Consider the following 22131-nt stretch of genomic DNA (forward strand, 5'->3'; position numbering starts at 1 on the left):
CTTCATCCGGCCCCGTTTCTCTCCGTGCTCATGCCTGTCACTTCTATTCCGGCCGTCGCAGACACGGTAACAAGGTGTGACTGTTAGAAACGGAGCCGAAAGGCCAGTTGTCTTGGATGAGAGACCAGAATAGCTCTTGTCTCCGTCTTTTATTAAAGAGAAGCCCTCCCATCATTCGAGCGTAAAAGTCTTGATTTAAGAGATGAAATATATTAAATAAGTTCAGGTGTAAAGCGTCAATGGATTAGAGCCGAAGGCTTTTTTTTTTGTAACAGACGTGAGCAACATGCGGTTTAAAGAGAACGTGTATTCGAGGAGTTTGGGCAAGAGGGGCGGATTTGTCGAGTTTTCTCCAGGTTTTGGGGCAAAATACATTAAAATGACCCCGGGAATTGTGGTGAAACGTGGAGGGCAAAGGCAGGCGGCTTTCCACTTGCTTTATATTTATCAGCCTCTCCTCGCGCGCCCGCTTTCAGGGAGGAGGGCGGTGGGGGTGAAATGACCTGACGGGAGCAGAGGGGAGGAGAAGCCGGCTGTTGATTTTCATTTCAGCGCTCCCATCTCCCAGCAGGATTGTCTGAGACATAGATAAATACTGCCAGCTCTGCGATTTATAAGCTTTGCAGCAGACACAATTTCACCCATTACCTGACTGATTCAAAAGTCCAACACGCTTCAGTCGCCTGCATACAGAGTGCCACCATTTCAGCTGTAATTTTTTTTTATTCTGGTTGCTCTCTTTAATTCTGCCTCTGTCAACATCAACGGGGGCAAAATTGCTCTGAATAATCTTTTGAGACAATGAGGATTTGTATGTTTAAAAAAAAGAGATAAGAAAAACAGTTAATAAAATACAAATACAAAAGTGTTCTCACCAGAGCCCTTATGGGAAAATTTGCATGTGCAAGATTGTTATTGAAATTTGCAGTAATAATATTGTTTGTAATTGATAACCACTTTCTTTAGTCTATTTCTTTCCACAATCACAATTACTCACTGTGAACTTTAAGATTTGAGGACTAAATTCTATAAAACTTGATGTCAATATGTGTTCAACCAATCAGGCTTTTAGAAATATATCAGTTCCATCATTTGCACTTGAAATTTTACATTTATCTATCAACCAATCCGCCCACAAACCTAGGTGTGTTTGGATGAAGTGAACTCAACTGCATATGTGAACGCCAAGCGGACCACGAGACCGCTCCAAAAGCAGGAAGTGGACTACAGGACAGAGCATTCTGGGTAAATACAAACCAAACAAACATGCAAGTCTGGCGCTAGTGAGAGAAACGGCTCGTTGTTGTTTTACCAAAAACAAAAGCAATCCTACAACTGCTAAAAACTGACACCACTCCATTTTTCTTTACATTTTGTGAAGAAGGAAGTTGCACTTAAGGTTTTCTCAGGGGTTTTTATGTTATTTCCTTCAGGGGTTCTTGGTGTAGTCCCACCGCAGGTGAGGAGGATAACGAGTATATTTCTAAGGGTTTGGTTTGTTTGACTCAGTGCTGAGTGAAAGTGAACCACATCAGCTAAAAATGTAGCAAATGTTGACATTATTTGGGACCCAGGTTTTTGTTAATGTGGTGACTGCGTTCATCAACGACAACAATGTATCTCATATTCAAAGGGTGGCGCCAATGCACAGCACATAAGAGAAATGTTTAGCTGGACCACGACCAGAAGAAGAAGAACAACAGTAGTTTGTGTACAATCCTAGGTATTGCTGGGTTTCAGGCCCGTTATCCGGATGACGAGCAAAATTCAGATGGAGGGCCAGAAAGGCATTTCTCTGGTTCAAAACAAAGCAAAATTGATCACAACGAGTAGCTAATGCCCTAAATGGGCTGGAACAGCTGAGGGATCTCGAGAAAATATGGGTATATTTAGGATATGATCCGTATTATCTCGGTAAAAAAAGACTTCTCTTATAATCTTGAGGATTTACCCGCATCTAGGCGATCCACATAACTAATTATCTGGAGCAGCAGACCTCATATTATACAATGAACCAGAAGAAAGTTTTTAAAAGCCTGGAGAATACAATCATTTAGTTTCAAGTTGGGTCAAGCATGTAGGATCAAAAGAAGCATTAAATGGCTGCCGACTTGTTTCTGCTGGGTGTCTAGTGAGTTGTGCTATTTTAAGTAATTAGTCTATGATAAGGATGCTAACGCTAACACCGAACTAACCCATGTTATTTTATGAGCTTGAATCTCCCGGTAAATAATTTATTTAGCTTTTGTAAACCCAAATTCAGGTCCAATGTAGGTCAACGATTCACACCGATCTACAGAAACCCCATGTTCGTGTCTGTTCGTGGCCAGACTCGAAGTATGTGGGGGAATAGTAGCAGCTCACTGTGACTGTGTGGCTGGGTTGGTTATATTTTATTTATTTTGTTTTCTTCTATTTTTTTTAGCATGAAAGTCCCACTGAGTAAACTTTATATTTTCTGTCCGTGGCTTGGCACTGAGCTAGCTGCTAATAACATTAGCACTCTGAGGACAACCATGCTGGGCATGAAAATAATATATCTTACTTTACATATATGAATGCTTGGCTTTCTAAGTAACTGTCCAATAAAATATCTGAAAATACAATTTAAATGATGCAATTGTTTCCTGTTAGAAAGTAGTGCTGCAAACTCTGGCATTGTTAGTTTCCGCACCTCTTGTTATTAGCTGTACATTGTTGATCCACTTTTCTTCTCTTTTTTCAGTAAATTTTTTTAAAATTAACTCCCTTGGACCAAATACTTTCGAAACACAAAAATAAAGTTTATCTTTCTCTCTATTAGAACAGTTGGAGCAACCGTAAAAGACTCAGACTTTAGACATTTTGATGCTGGATCAACAGAAATAAATGGGCTGAATTTACTTCTGGCCCTCCATCTGCATTGGGTGACATCGGTGCTACGTCATCTGAAACCCAGCAATTTAGGTCAAACAGGCTTTATGGTTGAGTTGATGGTGCAGGAGATTGGGAGGTTATCAAAGCAGATATAGTGAAAAATATCTCACTGATGTCATCAAAAATGAAATGGTGAAAAGCCCATATGAACAGCAGCTGTGTCATCCACAAGAAAATTGGATGTGAATTTTTCAAAAACTGTCCAAGCAAATCATGGTCTTGTTGCTCACTGTGGGTTCACCAACAAAACAAAACTATTCAAAAGTCAGGAAGTCCAGTACCACTTTTTAATTGCCTTGTCTGGGACTCGTGTTAATGATCGAGATCGCTAATTCTTTGCCATCAGATGGACATAATTTACAAAACCATCCAAGTGAACGAAAAAGCATTTCTTTCCAAACATGACAAAAGTCAGGTCGAGGTGAAGCAGGAGGTGTGCTTTAGTTCAGCATCATTTGTGCAAAAACAAATCAATGCTTCAATAATTTCATCCTCTGGCAGGAGTTCCATTTTTCTCTCCACAGTCAAGTTAAAAGGTCATCGCACCAAAATCACACAAGTAATCTTATTTTTCCCCACTTATTTCTGGAGGATTCCATCAAGCAGATTCAGCGACTTATATTGGACCTGCTGCAGAGATATTAGCAACTAGCTTTCTTCCTCTATCACTATGGAAGTATAGACTCGTCAGACTTTTTTTTTAAGAAACTAATTTCAAAATTAGGACAGACTGAGCCTTATGTGTGGATAAATTTTATGTATTCATCTTTTCTGTTAATCTCTAAGTATTTCTTCCACCTTGGGGTTATTGATTGTCTTAATCTTTCCCTTTGTGTAGCTGTATTCTAATCTAAAACCAGCTATTATCTGATAAACACTTTAGCCTGTGCGTCCTGATAACATGATTCATTCAGTCTTGCTTTATCTCTTCAGTGTTGGTGTGCAAAGAAAAAAAAGATTCAAGATTACTTTTAGTAAAGAATATATATATATATATATATATATATATATATATATATATATATATATATATATATACTGCAATTGTTTGCTGTGTATTTCTTTAGTTCAGAACAATTCCCAGATAGCACATGATGTTAAATCAACGTTGAAAAATAGTTAGAATCGTTGATTTTTGGTTGAAGTCGACAAATGACGGTGGATCAACCATCAAACAACCATCCAATCAAACCGTTGAAACTGTGACATTGAATCGACGTTGTTTGGTGGTTGAAATCTGATGTCTGAAATGCCGAAGTCTGATTAATGGTTGATTTTTGGTTGAAGACGACAAATGATGGTGGATCAACCATCAAACAACCATCCACCTCTAGCCAAGTAACCAATGTTGAAACTGTGTCATTGAATTAGTGTTGTTTTGTCGTTGAAATCTAATGACTGAAATGCTAATGTCTAATCAACATCTGATCAATATTGAATCAATGTCAGCTGTATTCCCTCACCCCTTCCCCTCCTCTCCTCCTCATCAGCGCTCTGGGTCAGAGTATTTTATTACTGAGTGGGGGTTATCACATTTAAATTAAGCACTGTAGAGGATAGTGGGTGCTGATTCCTTTCTGTACATTTTCTTACTTGTTCATAACAATTCTCACTGACTGTATGTGTGTGATATATTGACACAAAAACATCTACAACTTACTACAAGGAGTGGAGGGGTCCACCCCCACCATTTACATGAGTGGGATGTCCCAAACACACAGCCACTTCGCTGTTGGCTTGTTGGAAAATATGTTAATTCAATGTTGAATTATCTTCACAAAGGTTGCATGTTTGGTTGAGGTCGACAACTGATGGTGGATCAACTATAAAACAACCATTCAATTCTAGCCAATTAACTAATGTTGAAACTGTGTCATTGAATCAATGTTTTGTGGTTGACATCAAATAAATGAAATGCCAACGTCGAATCCAGTGTGTTTCACCACTGGTCCTCCAGGCCCTACAAGTTTTAGGCATTTCCCTAATTCAACACACATGATATTAATTGACGTCTGATTAACGGGGTTTTGCTGAACTGAAAAAACACAGGTCAGTTTGATTGACGTCAAGGTTTGGGGAAGAACTACCCAGATAGCACACAATGTTAATTCAATGTTGAATTATGATCACAAAGGCTGCATGTATGGTTCAGGTCAACGACAGAAGCTGGATCAACCATCAAACAACCATTCAATTCTAGCCAATTAACATTCATTGATTGAAATGCCACATCGAATCCAGTGTTTTTCAGCACCGGCACCAGGCACACTGCCCTGCAAGTTTTAGGCATTTCCCTAATTCAGCACACATGATTTTAATTAACATTTGATTAACAAGGTTTTGCTGAACTGAAAGCATGCAGGTCAGTTTGCCTTGAGGATAAGGTTTGGGGAAAAACTAGTAATCAAAGTGTTCAATCAATGTAAGGTGTTTTTTGCACCCCTCACCACCGCCTGCCATTCAAATGCCCAACCCCCTTCCCTCCACCTGCCAAAAACACACACACACCTCTTTTCCCCCCACCTGGGCCCATCTACCCCTCAATTGGGTGAAACTTTAATTTTAAGTGAGGGTTTTTCATTTTTCACATTTTAAAAGATTGTTTTGGCTAGTGGCCTTTATTTGATAGTTAATTGACAGGAAGGTGGGTAATGCAGCAAAGGTTGCCAAGGTCAGGAATTGAACCTGCGACAGCTGTGTTGAGGACTGAGGCCTTGATTGTGGTTTGTGCTTAACCCCTGCGCCACCACAGCACAACCCCTTTTAGGTGAGGGTTAATCACGTTTTAACTTAAGCACTATGTGTTGACAACACTGAGTTGTGATTCCGTTCTGTACCCAGATTCACTAGCGGAACAAGTCAGCGTTGGGCCGGGGGGCGGGGCTAGTTACCGGACCCCTAACGAATCACCAGGCCCCTGACGTTTATCGCCTGCGCTACCAGAAACTGTTGAGCGAGGGGCGGGGAGGTTGGTCTGCGTTTTTTGTTTGATCTTTACCCAGGAAACACATCGGCTAAACCGTGAGTGAAACAGTCACTGGGACTGACTAGTATATATTCCATTGAGGGAAAGTAACTTTAACATTAAATAGACCTTTCTCAACAGGCGGTAGACTTTCTCAGTCTATAATCAGACATTTAAGCAACTTGAAACCGCACCCCCAGCCCCACCCCCCCATAGCTCTGCACCTGCCCAGATTGCACATGATGGCAATTCAACATTGAATTAACATCTTTTGCCAACAAGCCAACAGCGAAGTGGCTGTGTGTTTGGGACATCCCACTCATGTAAATAGTGGGGGTGGACCGCTCCACTCCTTGTAGTAAGTTGTAGATGTTTTTGTGTCAATATATCACACTCAAATGGTCAGTAGGACTTTGTTACGAAAAAGAAAGAAAATGTACAGAAATGAATCTTCACCCACTATCCTTTACAGAGGTTAATTTAGAATGTAATACCCCAACTCACTAATAAAATGCTCTGACCCAGAGCTCTGATGAGGAGGAGAGGAGGGGAAGGGGTGTGGCAAAACAGCTGACATTGATTCAACATTGATTCAACATTGATCAGTCGTTGATCAGACATCAGCATTTCATTCATGAGATTTCAACCACAAAACAACATTGATTCAATGACACAGTTTCAACATTGGTTACTTGGCTAGAGGTGGATGGTTGTTTGATGGCTGATCAACCGTCAGTTGTTGACCTCAACCAAAAATCAACCATTCTAACTATAATTCAACGTTTATTTACCGTTGTGTGCAATCTGGGCAGTTTGTTGCAGCCCTCATCACCTCCTCATCTCCCCCTACTCCCTCCCAAACCTCCCCCACCCAGCCGCTCCTCCCAACCTTCTCCTCTTTACCCCCTCTCATCCCTTCTTCCCTCCCCCTCCTTGAGCTCTGGGTCAGAACATTTTATTACTAGGTGGGGGTTAATCATGTTTCAAATTAAGCACTACATGTTGAGAACAGTGGGTTGTGATTCCTTTCTGTACATTTTCTTACTTGTCTGTAAATATTATTACTGACTGTGCATAATGTGTTGACACAAAAACATCTACAAGTCTGTACTAGGAGTTGTACAGTCCACCTCCCCAATTTTACACTTGTGGTTTGTCCCAACCAAAAAGCCACTTTGCTGCTGGCTTGTTTGCTACCGGCTTCTGAATTGAATTCTCCGCTGAGCACTTTTATGGTAAGTTTTTCAATATTACTTTGATCTTAAATGTGTTTATTGAAAAATAAGGGCATTGTTTTGTGCCCATAGTAATCCTGGTTATTTTGGGGCAAAACGGATATTTTTAATAATTGAGGTCATGTCTCCTTTTGTATTATTTTCATCCTACCCACCACTCCAGGCCTAAGTATGAAATCCTGTGAGATTTTGTGGGATTTGAGTTTTTAAAATAGGGCGGGGCCTATTGTTTGGTCTGGGAGAACATGTGGTGGACAAGAAAGTGTAAGGCTGGCTGCTCCAGGTGGGCTTTAAATTGTTGTGATAGTAATCACTTGTTTTTAACTTTTTATTATGATATGCTTAGGGTCGTGCTTAAATGAGCCTCTGTATCAGAACAGCTGAGTTGGATGATTACATGACCGTCTGCAGCCATCAAGAAGTGCAGAAGGTTGTTAATCATCCACAGATTCAATCCAGGTGAGGCAGAAGGGAAACACTTAACATGTAAGGCAGGTGAAACACTGAACTAAACCTGCTAATGACTGATTCAGTCTGTTGATCCTTGGATTGGTAACTGGTTAAATTGAACTGGACTATTGTTACTTGTGTGGGATCTTTATTAGTATATAGACACTTTTTAAGGAATTTAATCAACTTATTTGGAAATATTTGTAGTTGATGGAAGATTGAACCAGCTATTTGATGGAAGTTTATTCTGTAAAAATTATAATTTTTCCAACTACACTATAAATCACCTTTTGTTCTATTTATTTGTCTCTGGTGTGTTAAATAAACCTGATCCTCCCTGAGTTTTATTGTTAGGTTTTCTGATAAACAGCCCTTTATTTTAAATATTGATTCAATATCAATATCGTAAATCCTACACTATACTGCAGCTTAATGGGTAAATGTAGTTGTATATGTAAACATTAAGATAAATATTAATGAGAGATTAAGATATTAATTTAACAGTGAGTGTACATGGGGAACTATGTGGTTTGTATTTGTTCTCAGACCTGTAACCAGTACACTGTTTAATATTTCATTGTGTTTCAGAACTTTTCAAATGTTTATCATATTTCTAACCGGCACCTTCCTCACTTTTATTTTTTTCAGCTGTTGCTCTGCAGTTTGACCGAAAGCTGACTCTTGAGGACTGCAGCAAAACTGTCAAGAAGTGGCTTCATTATGCGCCAGAATGAGAGGAAGACATCACAAGGAATCAAAGTGACGCCAACCAGAGTCAAACTGGTTTTACCACAACTTGTACTGTTTCCCTACTTCATACAGTACAAAGCTTAACCTCATGGACTCTGTTCTTCTGTGGACAACAGACTGTTGTTTTGACAGTCAAAAAGGAATCAAATATGTTTTAAGATCTGTCCCTCTTTTCTTAAATAAAATGTTAAATCAAACCCATGTTGTCATTTTTAAACTTTTGTACACAGTTTACCCATCATCTGCCAATAATATAGTGTTTAACACCAGTGAAGAAACTTTTAGTGGCATGTTATGATGTAGACCTATCAGACCTAAAATGTACATAAATCCTTAGCTTTCATTCAATATAAAAACAACCCAAATCTGCATGTACATCCACAGTCAAATGAGTGTTGAATCAACATTGATTCAATGTAGAATCAACACAAATCTGCGTGCAGATCCACGTTCAGATGAAGGTTGAATGAACGTTGATTCCTAACTGATTCAATGTAGAATCAACACAAATATGCATGCAGATCCATGTTCAGATGATGGTTGAATCAACATTGATTCCTAACTGATTCAATGTAGAATCAACACAAATATGCATGCAGATCCACGTTCAGATGATGGTTGAATCAACATTGATTCCTAACTGATTCAATGTAGAATCAACACAAATATGCATGCAGATCCATGTTCAGATGATGGTTGAATGAACGTTGATTCCTAACTGATTCAATGTAGAATCAACACAGATATGCATACAGATCCATAGTCAAATGAGTGTTGAATCAACATTGATTCAATGTAGAATCAACACAAATATGCATGCAGATCCACGTTCTGATGATGGTTGAATCAACATTGATTCCTAACTGATTCAATGTAGAATCAACACAAATATGCATGCAGATCCACGTTCCAATAATGGTTGAATCAACGTGGATTCCTAACTGATTCAATATAATATCAACACAAATAGGCATATAAGTTGACATACAGATGATGGTTGAATCAACATTGATATGTCAGTAATGGTTGAAACCCTAATGTTGATTCAACATACAAGTCACCAACCACTTTCGATGTTTCAATGTCAGCGTTCAACGTTGATTCAATGTTTCTGGCTGACGTTGATTCAATGTTGTTTCAATGATTCTGTGCTATCTGGGTTATAAATTCCCTGGGAAAGATTATATTTTGAGATTAATCAGAACAGGCAGATGAGGAAAAAATGGGCAAATAGATATCTCGTATTAAGAAAGATGTACAGCAAATTCAAGAGTAATTCATACCCTCAGTAAAAATGGATAAAATTGTGTAGTAAAAGTCTGATTTGTTTGAGGGGAGCTGTGAATTCACAACTGTACTCTGAAGCGGCCTATAGTACAAGCCATTCTGGGTAAATATAATCAAAACAAAAACGCGATTCTAGTACTAGAGGAAGAAATGGCTTGTGGTCTTTTGCCAAAGACAAAAGAGAAATCCTACAATCACTGAAATACACGATGACATATTAGAGTCATCAAAGATTGAAACAATAAAAGAGGAGTAGATTTCTGACAAAAAATCAAAGAAAGTTTTGTGGAAAAAAACTTGAAGATTTGCTAGAAAAACAAACTTTGAGATAAATCTTAGAAATTTATCTGAGATTTGTAATTTCAAAAGTCGCAAATTTTCAAACTGAAATTTTCATGCTTTTTTCTAGAAAATGTATATGATTAATCTAGAAATTTCTGAGTTTTTTCAACAAAATTCTTTACTTTTGACTTTTGAAGTGTCAGAAATTTCCTTTTTTTCCTGAAAAGTTCAGAGATTTTTTTGGCAGAAATTTACTCCTTTTTATACAATGATCGCAATACACAGTTGTAAAAATGTGACGCCACTTAATTTTTGTTCGCATTTTATGAAAAAGGAAGTCGTGCTTGGTGTCTTCTTCTGAGGCTTTTGTGTTGTTTCCTTCAGTAGTGCTTGGTGCAGCACCCCCACAGGCGAGGAGGGGAACAGGTTTTCAAAAGTTAGCGAACCCCTTAAAGCATCATGATGATGATTTTATTCTGCATTTGATGTAAAAAAGAAAAAAAATAACTGGAGCCCCCATATTATCTGCTGAATATTTTATAAAGTAAAATAAAATTGAACCACTGGGGAAATTTAGGTGCAACAGTAGCATATTTTAATTGCAAAAGTATTAAAGTAAAAATAACTTGGTACAATCAATTTTCTCTGTTTTCATCCAAAGTCAAATTCTTCTTTCAAGGCCTGACAGTAAAACAGGTTAATTCTTCTGGATGGTGGGATCACTTCCATGCACTTCATCCAATTTCCATTTAAATTGAGCCATCGGAGCGTGACAGAGGCGACATTCGGCTCTGCTCGGTTTGCAGGTGACAGGCGGCGCCGCTGCTGGGTGTGGAGGGAAACCTGTTTACAGGTCATGAGGGAGACTCAAGAGGCTCGCATGAAATGAAATGAAATGAAATGCAAGCACACACGTTGGTGGTTCTCTCAACAGGCCTTTAAAAGAGACTGGAGGGGAAAAAAGAAAAGCCTTGTATAGTTGAAGCGGTCAAGTGTGTATACATTACTGCCTAGTCCGTCTCCTGATGGTTGACGCTGTCACCTGAACAATGGAGGGGGACAGCTCAGGAGGGATGCTCTGACATGTGTACTCTAACCTACAAATGATGGGCTCACACTAAATTCCTGGGAGAATAGAAGCAAAATATTCCACTGTTTGTAATCAAGGCGTTCGTCTCCCCCTGTCCTAGAAATTATGAATCTTACTAAGCCATGGTTGTTTCATGGCGTTTTCTTTGCTACCAAAAGATTATGAAGTCAGAGCGAAAAGATCTCAACAAATAAAGGATCCTGTTCGTCACACAGACACTTCCAGACATTGAATTCTTTGATTTAAATGTCGAAATCGGAGTGCAACAATGACCCATCTCTTGTACCCTTCATTTGTTTGAAATTGAAGTTGACACTTTTGCTCTTCTAGCTGTACATTTGGATGAGAGGTGGGAGTGTCACGAGATCGAAATTAATTTATTGAAGTCGCAGTTCAAGCTTCACTTTTCCCTCATGCTGGGATTTTTTTTTTCTGTCATCGTTCTTAATGTTAATGTCAAAGCTGTCCTTCTCGCAAAGATGAAAAGTAGAAGATAATAATATTCTGGATTGAATTACAGGGAGAAAGAGACAGAAAAGGACAACAATAACTGATCTTTAAAAGACCTAACCTGCCCCGTCTGATTTTGGTAGATAGTGATTTATCTATGTTGTAAAGTTACTAAATATTGCGACGCTCGTTAAGTTGGTAACAATGTGGTGACTGTTCTTTGCTGGGTGGTTCTGTCAGACAGTGGCTGATTTTCAGACCTTTGCGATGTTAGATAAGATCGGTGGATAAGATTGGTTTCTCATGAAAGTATTGACTGATCGACGATCTCCTAAAATTAAGAAAAACAGGGCCGATTTATTGTTGCATCCCTTATGAAAAAATGTCTATTCAAACACAATAATCTCTTTAAACAGGATTATTACTAGAGATGGAAATCTTTCAGTCTCTAGTGATTCGACTCGTTTTCAGTTTTAAGGGTCTCAGTTCAATTCAGAAATAATTTTTAATTCAGAAACCATCTTGATTCTGTTTAAATTATGTGACTGATGAGAAGAAATGATTGCATAAAAAATAGAATGAGTTTTTTTTATTTATTCACAACAAATCTATGCGATTCTAATCTTTATCAAATTCCATCGGTTTATATTTAAAAAATAATAGGCTTGTGCATAAAATTCTATAAATTAAATTAGCAGTACTGGGTTATTTTTTTTATTTTTTTTTTTATTTCCTTTATTTAACCAGGTAAACTCTGTTGAGATCCAGATCTCATTTTCATGAGGGACCTGGGCAGAAGTCTGCAATACACTGTAACCTGGTTACAAAATAAAATTAATTAATACATATACACAAGTGTAAAACAGTATAAATCATTTTAAAAACAGTGAGACTGTTTGGTTGAATCTCATTGCCTGTTTTTAAGAATCGCTCGAAATAAGTCCAGTGAAATCAATTTTGACATCTTGATTTCAGACTGGAGCTGATTCTTGGCTGTAGGAGCCATCACACTGAAAGCTTGCTTCCGTTTTTCCATTTGGAAACATGGGACATGCAAAAGAAAAATATTGTTAGAACGTAAAGAATGGGAATTAACAGATCTATGTAAAAGAGAGTTTAAGTATGCTGGAGCCAAGTCGAGTAGATATTTATAAATCAGAATCATCAGGTGATTGTTTCTCCGTATGCTTAAAGGAGGCCATTCAGCTTTTCAAATCAGTACCGAAGCTGCAAGTTTATCACAGCATGTGGCTGAAAAGTCTCCCGCAGAGTGAAAATCAAAAGAAATCACACAAGACATGACAAGCATCGTCAGGAGTCACTGGCTTAGAAAAGTGGGTTAAGCACCCAGACAGAGTTGTGGAAATAAAATTAAACTGCACTTGTTAAAGGGTTATGTGACTAGACTAAATTTGACTAAAACATTAGATGGCAATTAAAACAGAGTTGACAGAGGCAATTCAGATACTGGAATTGCCTCTGTCTGAGTAGCTGGTTCTTAAAATCTGGCAGTTTTGCTCTGGGTTGAAGATGACATCCCAGTTCAGGGACAATTTAGATTCTTGACATTGTTCTGTTGACAGACTATAGGAGTAGGCTAGCATTTCAGGAGGGCTTAAACATGGACCTTAAATGTTACTAATGGAGTTTGGTTCTGTCAGATGCCAGAGAGACTCTGGTTTATCTCCACAAGTTTTTATTCATTGTAGGAATGATCTATTTTTGATGTGTCACATGATTCGTCTTCCACAGGTATAGAGATTTGAGCATCATTACTATTCATAATAACTTGCTTCTCGCCATCAGTTTATGCATCTTGGTGATTATGATACTATTCCAAAAGAATCTTTACTCAAAGATCAGTCAGACTATGGCAGGGGCATACAACCCAAGTCCTCAAGGGCCTGAGTCCTGCATGTCTGTCGTTGCCCTAACACACCTGAATCCAATAACTGTATTACCTACTTTCTACTTCTGTGAGATTAATTTGATTTAGGTGTGCTGAAGCAGAGAAATCTCTAAAACATGCAGGACAGTGGCCATTGAAAACTGACTTGGACCCCACTGGGCAATGGGGAACCTCCAGAAGATACCAATCATCAAGACATGTACATATGATACTTGTTATGGCTATGTCACTTAATCACGTTGACACATGTTGGAAGTAAGGGTCAGGAGTATTGAACGGAGATACGATTATTTTTCCAAGTTGTTTTTTGCCAGTACAGCCATTGGTTCTACTTGTTTAGCTGAAGCTAATTTGTCTGTGGACGTTGCACACCTGGTCGGGACTCAGACAGCGGTATCCCGCTTAGTAACCAACCAACACCTTCTCTCTCTGGACATGTTGATTTGATCAAATCCCCAACTTTGTGTTATGTTCCATGTTTCTGTATGTTTATTTTTGACATTTTCTGTCCTGTTTCCTCTGAGTCTCTGTCCTGTCCTCCCCGTTGATTGTCCCCCAGGTGTGTCTACTTACCTGATTACCCTCCCTGTGTATTTAAACCCACCTGTGTCTGTGTTCTTCGTCGGGTCCTTGTCTAACATTGTTAAACCTTTGCCTGTTTCCTCGTGTCTCCAGTTGTTCCTTCGTGCTGTTCTGTTGGATTTATTTTCATTAAATTTATTTTTTTTTTCATCTACCTGGGTCTCAGCGTGCGATCCTCACTATAGCCACACCGCTTCATGACAGAAGGACCCGACCACTAACCGGTGAGGAACGCTACCACCACATCATGGACCCAGCAGACCGTCGTTCCCTCCTGAGGGAGATCAGGAGGTACGACGTGGAAATGGCCAAGCCCGACGCGCCGTTCAGCCGGCTAAACGCCGCCACCCGTATGGCCATTCAGTTGGACCGGTGGATTCCGCTTCTCCCTCGGCTGGGCTTGGTGGAATTTTTCAAGGAGGTTGAATGGGAGTTGCAGACAGTGAAGGCGGAGTTGGCGGCAAGATCAAGGCCAGCCCCGCTGGGTCCAGCGTCTGCCTCTCCTCCACCAGTTCCAGCCCCCGAGCCCGCTGCATGTGCGCAGCCCCCCGAGCTCCCCGAGCCTGCTGCCGGAGCGCAGCCGCCCGAGCTCCCCGAGCCTGCTGCCGGAGCGCAGCCGCCCGAGCTCCCCGAGCCTGCTGCCGGAGCGCAGCCGCCCGAGCTCCCCGAGCCTGCTGCCGGAGCGCAGCCGCCCGAGCTCCCCGAGCCTGCTGCCGGAGCGCAGCCGCCCGAGCTCCCCGAGCCTGCTGCCGGAGCGCAGCCGCCCGAGCTCCCCGAGCCTGCTGCCGGAGCGCAGCCGCCCGAGCTCCCCGAGCCTGCTGCCGGAGCGCAGCCTTCCCCCGAGCCAGAGCTCCCCGAGTCTGCTGCCGGAGCGCAGCCTTCCCCCGAGCCAGAGCTCCCCGAGTCTGCTCCGCCCGAGTTTCCAGAGTCTGCTCCGCCCGAGTTTCCAGAGTCTGCTCCGCCCGAGTTTCCAGAGTCTGCTCCGCCCGAGTTTCCAGAGTCTGCTCCGCCCGAGTTTCCAGAGTCTGCTCCGCCCGAGTTTCCAGAGTCTGCTCCGCCCGAGTTTCCAGAGTCTGCTCCGCCCGAGTTTCCAGAGTCTGCTCCGCCCGAGTTTCCAGAGTCTGCTCCGCCCGAGATCCCAGCCGGCCTTCCTGCCGGCCCGGCGAACCCGCCTCCACGTCTCGGCTTTCTGCGCCGGAGACGCCGCCCGCCGGACCCGCCTCCGGGACTCCGGTTTCTGCGCCGGAGACGCCGCCCGCCGGACCCGCCTCCACGTCTCTGCTTCCCGCGCCGGCGGAGGAGACCGCCGGACCCGCCTCCACGTCTCTGCTTCCCGCGCCGGCGGAGGAGACCGCCGGACCCGCCTCCACGTCTCTGCTTCCCGCGCCGGCGGAGGAGACCGCCGGACCCGCCTCCACGTCTCTGCTTCCCGCGCCGACGGAGGAGACCGCCGGACCCGCCTCCACGTCTCCGTTTCCTGCGCCGGAGACGCCGCCCACCGCGGTCCAGGCTCCGCCTCTGGTGCCGTGGGCGGCCCCCGGACTAGTTTTCCCTGATCTGGACTCTAGCCCTGTCGCCCCTCCGCCCACCCTGTTGGGTTGTTTTTTGTTTGGACTGTTTTCTGGACTCTTGCCCTCCTGCCGTCGCCCCTCCGCCCACCCTGTTGGGTCGTTTTGGTTTTGGCTCTTTCTGTTTGGGCGTCTGGTAGCCGCCCCTTGAGAGGGGGGTACTGTTATGTTCCATGTTTCTGTATGTTTATTTTTGACATTTTCTGTCCTGTTTCCTCTGAGTCTCTGTCCTGTCCTCCCCGTTGATTGTCCCCCAGGTGTGTCTACTTACCTGATTACCCTCCCTGTGTATTTAAACCCACCTGTGTCTGTGTTCTTCGTCGGGTCCTTGTCTAACATTGTTAAACCTTTGCCTGTTTCCTCGTGTCTCCAGTTGTTCCTTCGTGCTGTTCTGTTGGATTTATTTTCATTAAATTTATTTATTTTTTCATCTACCTGGGTCTCAGCGTGCGATCCTCACTATAGCCACACCGCTTCATGACACTTTGCCTAGATGTTTTATTCCACAAAAATGTCTAGATGCTTACCAGTTATGTTTTTTTTTTGTATATGGTAGGGTACATGGTAGTCTGAATACCATCTCCAGGATGCAATATTTGATTGCATCTTACAAATCTTCCTGTTGAAATATGTTATCTTAATTGTCTTACCTTGTAAAAAAAAGTGTTTACTACAAATTTGTGAATACAACGAGAGCTGCTTACTTTTGCCGACTGTTGTCCATCTCTGTCTTCTTTCCTCATCAACAGTTTACGATAAAATGATGAGGTTGGTTTGCATCTTTGTCTGTTTTACATAAATGTGGTTTTAGGCTACGAAGTGTCTGGTTTTTTTTAAGTTTACAAGGATTAACTCACACATATGTTGTTTTGACGTTCATCACGACAGAGTGGGCTACTTATGAAGAGTGTGATGTCACATGCAAGTGGTCAATATTAACCTTTTGGTTGTTTGTCCCTTCCCACATCTTTATTCTCCACCTTATTGTGGTTCTGAGTATGAATACATTTCTTGGTTTCTAAGTTATACATCATTGTTTCTGTTCTTTTACATCTGCTGGTGCTGCAACTTCGGAATTTAATTTACCGTAAGTAAACAAGAACAACCTGATAAAGTTTGAGTGGTATTAACAGATATTATGCATTTGTATAAACTTGCCTTCATATACCTATAAATATTATTCCTTCTTGTAAATTCATGTGAATTCACAATGTGACCCCCATCAAAGTTTGTCATGTGCTGTCTGGTGCATCTGTCTGTTTATTTTCGATATTAGCATATTTCTTTTCACAAGAGGTATTAAAGTTAGCTGGAATCGCCATCGCTTGCTCCATGACCTCAGTGACTCTGTAATCCATAAGAAAACCAATCTTTAGTTTTATTTACCTCTGCTGGCTGCTTCATTTTTCTTTCAAGATGTCATGTTTGCTGACCATGTGCGCTGTCGATCGACTTCGGTGACTTGCATCTGTCACACTCCCGCACTTGGGGGCAGGTTGCAGCCCAACTCTTCATAAAACCCACACCAATCCGGGTCATCGATCCGTTCCCATATAGAAATGAGCCTCATGTCACACGTATTGTTTCTAGATTGGAAAGGAGTTGGCCAACATCTGCTGTAATTCACAAACTTCTATTAACCGGAGTGATCCCTCCTTTCTTCCTCAATGCCCCGAGTTAAGCCAAACCACCGTCTTGGTTTCAATTTTTATTTTGTTCTGTCTCAGCAGGACAGACCCTACATCACAGTTTCTAACATGAGAGAGCTGACATGTGATTACAGCACTAGGTATGGCATTAAAACATTAAACCAAGGGGAGAGGTTCCTTGACCCTTGATTCTGACATCTTCTCAAAGGTCAGGGAGGGAAAATGGGGGTCACCGAACACACAAACATATTTTCTTTAAAGAGACTTAATGGAGCAGGAAGGGAAAGAGGGGTCACACACCGCTGGGGTCATATTTAATGTTGTTGATATTTTCTTTTTAATTGGTACTCCCAGATCACATATGTTGTTTTTACAGAAGCTGCTGTTGCTCTTGCACAGTAGATGTAAAATATTCCAAAGTGGAGAGGTGAGGGCGCTTCGGATTATTCCTCTAACCAGTTTCAGAAATAATATTTAAATATATTTTAATAATCTCTGCTCATAGTTATGCATGCTTGAAATATGGCTTTATGCAGTATTTTTATTCTTACTTATATCCACCACTCTAGCATTAATATTGCCAAAAAAAGACCATGCATGAATTTTACTGTGTGTATTAGGCAACATTTCACAGCACCAGTCATTTGTACAGCCCTATTGACATTAACATGATTTTGCAGCTAATTGGTGCAAATTTATAGCACACTCATATTGCCGTGTTGCCTTCAGTTGTTATAAAAATGATGAACATAAGAAAAATAAACTAAAAAGAAATTTGATCTTGTAATTTTGTCTTGAAATTGGACCTCTGTCTGTTTAAGAAGCTCCTGCTCTTTCTGACACTCCGCCTTCATCATGTCATCACGACAGTGCTTCTCATTTACAACAGTTCTAAGGAGTGTTGGACTGAGAAATAGTTTGTATGATGAGCTCAGCATTGATTTTATACCATTTATAAAAATCTGTCTTTGATATTTATAGATTAAGCACATCTTACAAAATGATGAACTGGTCCTTTATTACACCCCACTGTGTGGTGTTTTATACCATTAATTTTAATAATTGCATTTCTACTTCTGGTTATAGTAAAATTGCACTTTAAACTTCATGGCTTTATAAGTAAAAAAAAAAATAAAAAGAAAGGATATCTTATCCTTATGTTCAACTCTATCTCCAAGTCAGCCAGATACACCTCCATTTTAAACAAAATTGACTCGGATCTCGCACATTAACAGTTTCCCTTGAGCTGACCTTGACTTGAACACAGAGAGCCTGAGGCGGTGGGCTGAAGGCTGGACTCCCCCTAAGCTCCCTCCCCTCTCCCAAAGACTGCCTGCTGTTCGACTGCAAGAGAAAAAAAAATACATGTCCGGATGCCTCCATTGCTTTGTGCTCTGATCTTCACACAGGTTGCTAAAACAAAGCCCTCATTAATATTTACAGCCTCTCTGATGGGACGGGATCAATGGAGAGAGGTGAAAGAGATGGGAGAATGGGCTTGAATAATCACCATCAACTCTCAGGCTCTTCTCTTTTTCTCTAAAGTGAAGCGATTTCTAGGGTATGAATACAGAGAGATGGCAACGGAGTTCACTCGAATAGGAAAGTATTTGGAAAACCAAATTTTAGCAAAGTTCTTTTAGGGCGTGCTAAAAGAAAATAGTCTGGTAGATTATTTTGCAATTTTGGTAACCAAAATTGCAACATTTTCAGCTGCTGTGGTTCTTTCACTCTGCACTGTGTCAAACAAAGCAAACCCTTTGAGAAAACCTGTTCTCCTCCTCGCCTGCGGTGGCGCTGCACCAAGAACCACTGAAGGAAATGATACAAAATGTCTGAAGAAGACATTGAGCACAGCTTCCGTCTTCACAAAATATACGCATAAATGGCAAGGCATCAAATGTCAGTAGTTGTAGGATATCTCTGTAATCGTTAGCAAAAGACAACAAGGTATTTCTGCCTCTAGCATTAGACTTGCATATTTGTTTTGGTTGTATTTACCCAGAATGCCCTGCAAAGTAGTCTGCTCCATGTCCATGGTCTGTGGACATGGCAGGGAGCAGACCCTGACGGCTGAGTTTCAGAAAAGGAGTTTTTAAAGAGACAGAAGCCCAATTTCAAAAGTAAAATTTCTTTTAAGTCATATTTGGTATATACAACATTTTTATAACAACAGAAGTTAAAATAGCTATGTTATTGTGTTATGAAATGGCACTGTGTGCCTGGAAAATGCATAGAACCACATCTTTAAGAGTTACGTTTTGTGGTTTTAAGATGACAAAAGGTGAAGAAATCCAAAAGTTCTTTTAATGCGCACTGCCTAACGCTACTGCCTCTCTCGACTTTCATTGTTCGGGGATGAAAATGTTACTGACTCCCAGTGTCTTCATCGATGGGCCCCAGTAGTGCAGAACTCCACAGTAAAATCCCAACAATCCGATATGTTCTGCGCCTCCTGCAGGCGGGCACGCTGCGCTGCGGCCCCTTAAGCGAATTAGACGGGCAGTGCTCCCATCACTGGTTGTCTTGACTGACAGCAGCCCCGCAGAGCGCTCTTAAACCACAGAAGGAGCAAGCTGTTAATCACAAGTGTTTGCCACCATTTTTTTTCTTTTGCTTTTCTTTTTTGTTCCGGCTGAGGGGAGACCGGGCCTCGGTGATGAATGCCCTCACTTCTTCACATTTCAAAAGTACAGTTTATCCATGAGGAATGGAGCCACTTGTGCACAGGCGGGAGGGAAATTGCCTGTTTTTTTCCTCTGACCTGAAGCCAAGGGTGAGAAAGTGAATGGAAAGCGATATGAGAGCATCTGCCCTCCAAGGTGATGAATACTGTGCAAATTAGAAGAAGAAGAGGCCTTTCAATCTACACCTCTTTCTTTTCCCCGCGCTCACCGCTCTAAGTTGTTTTCTATTATTTTCTCTACCGCTCACTCCTTCTCTTCTTTTTTTCTAAGTTCTACTCTTTTTTTCTTCTTCTTTTCTTTTGATGGTAAGTTTTTCTATCCTCGCTCTATCCGTGGTGTCTGCATGCTGCACGAGCGTTCGGGTTGACAGGTTCAGCTCGGGGAGGTCAGGAGGGCGAGGGCAACATTTGCAGGATGTGGGACAGAAAGCTGAGGCAGCACAGCTTTTAGTGGAAACACACCATGCAGCAGGAACCTGGAGGCCGTGCAGAACCTCAGACAACCATGACCTTGTTTTGAAATTTGATAAATATGTTTTGTTTTGTTTTTTGCATATGTGTGCACCATCAGGAATTATTGCTGAAAAGCAGAGCACAAAAGAAAAAAATAATGCTAAGAATAACAGAAAAAGATCATCGCCTCTGCCTCAAGCTGGTATGACACACAAAGTATTTGCAGCAATGATAAACAGTTAAATAACGATCATGTATTTCAGCCCAAAATCCGGTGAACGTTGTTTGGGTGCGCATAATTAATCTGAGCACATAACGTTGTCTTTTTATCCCGCAGCTCATCCTGCTGGTGCTAAATGATGAATGTCTGGCTCAGAAAAATGCAAAGAAACAGATAAAAAAAGAAAAAAAAACTGCAGAAAGTCGAACACAAAGCCAGTGTGACTTAGAAGGGATGTGAGTGGAATAAGAAAGCTGAAGGCAGACTGCTGGACAGGCTTAAAAATCCACTTTTTCTCCCCAACCGAGCTCGTTTTTTTTAGTCCTGCTGGATTGAAATGGACATTGATCTGGGAAAAAAAGAATTAGCTACATCGTAGTTAAATATTTTTTATAAAGGTAGCTTGCAAAACTTTCCTTATCCATCAAACTCTTACTACAATCTCTCCACGTCACAACCACAAACTTTAATACATTTATTAATGGAAGGTGGCTGTTGAATAGGTTTTAATTTTTTTTTGAAAAATGTTATTCTTGAAAGTGAGGCATGCATTTATATTCAGTGCTTCACCCATACAGTTTGACTGAGCTGGAGCTATTTTTGCAAGAACAACAATAAAAAAAAAGATCAGTAGACAAATTGTATTGTATTGGTCGGCCACTTTTAAAAATACACAAAATGGATTAATGTTTTGGGTTGTGATGTGACAAGAGAACATCACCCCAGTTCTAACATCCCTACACTGGCTCCCTGTAGCTCAGAGAACAGACTTTAAGATACTGCTGTAAGATAAATCACTGAGTGGTTTAGCACAAAAATACATTAAAGATCTGCTTTATCTGATTGTATCAACCTTCCAGACCTCTCAGGTTTTCTGGTTCTGTTTTTGCCCCAGAATCAGAACCAAACATTCAGCTTCTTCTTTGCACCACAAATCTGAAACAAGCTTCTCCAAAACTGGAAAACAGCTGAAACACTGAGTTCCTTTAGATTTTATTTAAAATCCCACATGTTTAGAGTTGATTTTGAAATGTAATCATTGTAAAAATGAACGATGGCACTTGACTAATTGTAATGTTTCAGTTGTTGACTGTGTATTTTATGACTTTGTCTTTTTTGTGTGTTTTCATGAAAGCACTTTGAAATGCCTTGTTGCTGAAATTTGCTATGCAAATTAAATTTGATTGGATTTTTTTATTTGAAGTGACAAAATGTGAAAAAGCACAAGTGTGTGAACAGTTGTGCAAAGCACTGTAAAACTACCTGCTTTGAAGAATTTGTTTAGAATTTTGATCTATAATTTTCTTATCACTGATACGGGGAATATTGGAAAATCCTTTAACAGCATGAAACTCAGCAGAATGTTTCTTGGTGCATCATGTTTCATCCCCAGCCAAATGGTAATGCAGCAGACTCTGATTGTCTTTGTTTCACAGTTAGACTAAACTTTTTGTTAGAAAGTCAATGACTCCTCCGTGTGATGCAACTTTTTGTGAATTTCTTTCCCCCGCGCTCACCGCTCTGTCGTTTTCTATATTTTCTCCACTGCTCACTCCTTCTCTTCTTTTTTTCTAAGTTCTACCCTTTTTTTCAGATTACCCAATCAAGAAAGGGAGAGAGAATTAAATGTGTTTTCATT

General features: G+C 41.0%; 1 long non-coding RNA gene across 1 annotated transcript; it reads left to right on the forward strand.

Annotated features, from left to right (window-relative positions):
• The first annotated feature begins 6879 nt into the window (after positions 1-6879).
• Positions 6880-8513, forward strand: LOC148155913 (uncharacterized). Its single transcript, XR_015764980.1, has 2 exons — positions 6880-7575; positions 8215-8513. It is a non-coding gene; the product is annotated as an uncharacterized LOC148155913 (long non-coding RNA).
• The last annotated feature ends 13618 nt before the right edge of the window (positions 8514-22131 follow it).

Source organism: Poecilia mexicana, unplaced genomic scaffold, assembly GCF_051168715.1.
Source record: "Poecilia mexicana isolate PSO_F unplaced genomic scaffold, ASM5116871v1 scaffold_13, whole genome shotgun sequence".
NCBI lineage: Eukaryota > Metazoa > Chordata > Actinopteri > Cyprinodontiformes > Poeciliidae > Poecilia > Poecilia mexicana.